Here is a 2965-nt window from a genome sequence, read left to right on the forward strand (position 1 = left end):
CTCTCCACCTGCACCCTGTATCACGTTCAGCCCCCAGTCACGTATGCCAGCTGTTTTCCTTCTTCTCAAGGTTGCTTTGTTTACTTTCTCACAGGAAGCTTCATTACTTTCTCACAGACGGCCTCATTATTTTCTCACAGGTGGCTTCAGTATTTTTCTTACAGGCAGCTTCAGTACTTTCTCACAAACGGTCTTATCGATGTCCTTGAGGCCTGCTACTCAAAAACACAACAATTCCATTCGGTCTGGATTGTTCACTAAGTGCCCCTGGCTCTCCAGGTATCCAACAAATCCCCCTTTTTGTTTTTGAACAATCCAGACCCCAGTCATCATACGTTCCATAACTTTCACAAAGCATTTTAAAATACACCCCAATACCATTAGTGCCAACAGCAAAGCCACTAATATTACCAGCCCATGTACTATCAAATCTTTTAGCCAACCTGTGACTCCCAATGATTTTAGCCAGTCCGAAAGTCCATTTTCCACCTGTATTGCATGCATGTTCCGGCGTAACTCTGCCAACTGATAGTGTATTGATTTAGAGTGATCAGAAATATTCATGCAACACATACCTTCAAAATCTTCACATCCATGTCCATGCGCTAATAACAAAAAAATCAACGGCTGCCCGATTCTGCAAAATAGCATGACGCATACTATCCATGTCTTCTAACAATCCCGATAACATGCTAGAGGTTAAATTCATTTGCTTTTGTGCCCAACAAGCTAATCTATTTAAGCTAGCTAAAGCTTTTGCAGATGCCGCCCAAGGAACAAATATAGATAATGCTATAGGCTCAGCTGTACCCAATAGGGTTAAATTGCTGTCACAGTTGGGAGCTAATACTTTTAGTGATCTCCTTGCTCGAGTACGATTTCACAATACTTTCATAGATGGAGCAAACATTATCAATTTTCCAAAATAACACGGTCCTCCTATAGCCCCTTTTGGCACTCCTGACCAGGCCCGATCCCCACAAATTAAGAAGTATCCCGGGGGTATGGCCTTGGCCGTGTCATTCACCCAAAGAGGCATCTTTGAACCTTTGATTTCTGCTCCCACTGCTCCATTACAATAATCTCCTGAGCTGTTTTGATAAGTATACACAGGTTTTCCTTGGGCGTCAGTCATTTTACTAGTTACATCAGTCCATTGGTTCCTGTTCCATGCTGTACTTACCCCCTTTTCTGTAAAAAGGGGACCTCCCAGCATAAAACAAGACCCTGAACCATTTAAGGATCCCATTAGATCTAATTCTTGTGGATCCCAAGGCAAACTGTGATTTAAATGCCTAATCACCAATGCTGCAGCTATTCCAATTTGATTGCTATTCCCAGAACAACACACCGGTTTCTGTCCAGGGTGGAGGCTGGCACACTCCATCTTTGCGTGGCATGTTTGATTCACCACAGTCTCATTCAAAACAGTGTGATTATTGACCCATCCTTTCCAGTCATCCGGATTCCAATAGGGAGTACCAATCAGACACGTACGAAAAGGATCAGCAGGAGTAGCCATTGACACACAAAACGATGAGTGGTTTGTAATGTTGGCAAATGTCAGCCACATGTTTGGTCTGGGGTCAATATGATGTAAGTCTACAGTCTCACCAACACACCCAGTTACCAGCATCAGGAGGATGATGATGATGCATCCTGCTGTCCCAGGTCTTCCTTCCATGGTTTCACCCATCGACTTGGAACCCATCGTGGTCCTTCGTCTGTCAAAACACAAACATAACCTCGACCGGTCATTTTCACTTCTGCCGGACCTCTCCATTCCCCAGTTTTTAAATCCCGGTATTGCACCTTCACCGAATCACTTTTCTGCAGTCCAGATTGCAATGACATATGATGAATTACAATTGGAGGAGATTCACGGTCTCCTGTTAATCTCAGATAATTTAGCACATAAAGCGCTTTTGCAAGCCTTTCAGAGGGTGCCGGCTCTCCCCCTTTTTGTTTTTGCAAAAGCGATTTTAAGGTGGCATGTGCACGCTCTACAATGGCTTGGCCTGTAGGGGAGTGAGGAATACCTGTTATTCTGCGAATACCCCATAGTTGGCAAAAGCGTACAAACGTTTGCGAAACATATGCAGGGCCATTGTCAGTTTTGATTTTTTGAGGAGCTCCTAGTGCGGCAATGGCAGCATGCATATGCTTCAGAACATGTTTGGCTGTTTCCCCTGTTTGAGCAGTGGCCCATATTGCATGCGAGTAAGTGTCAATACTGACATGCACATACTTCTGACGTCCGAATTCTGCAATATGAGTAACATCCATTTGCCATAATTGCAAGGCACCTAAACCTCGAGGGTTGACCCCAAGGCCTAGACCAACTCCTGATTTTTGACAAGCAGGGCAGGACTGCACTATTCCTCGAGCATCTGAGAATTTTAAATCAAATTGTTTCGCTAGCACTTTAGCAGATTGATGTAAGAAATTATGAGATAAACGAGCCTGCTCAAACAGGTTAACCGTTTGATTTTTCCATGCAGCAGCAACTAGCTTGTCTACTATGTTGTTTCCTATAGACAAGCCTTGGTTAAACTGATGACTGCGAATGTGTGTTATAAAATAAGGTTCTCTGCGTTGATTTAGCAAAAACAACAGCTGCATCAATAACATATACAAAGTATTATTTTTTACTGTTTTTATCATGGCACGTTCTAAACGCTGTGTCGTGCCCACCACATATAATGAATCTGAAACAACATTTAGAGGCTCATCGTGCCACTGTTGAAAGGCCCACACCACTGCTCTCAGTTCAAGCGTCTGCAGGGAGTCCGTGATGTAACCTGTAAGAATTTGATGATTCCATTGGTTATTACTGTACCAAGCGATGGCAGCTCGTTTAGATTTCCTCCCAGCATCTGTAAATACTGTGAGTCCTTCTACTGGTACTTCCGACCTGCGAGGGGCTTCTTCAAAGTCTTGATTTTGCAACAGTGACAAAAGTTTG

This window comes from Chlamydotis macqueenii, chromosome W (assembly GCF_036417535.1).
Source record: "Chlamydotis macqueenii isolate bChlMac1 chromosome W, bChlMac1.mat, whole genome shotgun sequence".
Classification (NCBI taxonomy): Eukaryota; Metazoa; Chordata; class Aves; order Otidiformes; family Otididae; genus Chlamydotis; species Chlamydotis macqueenii.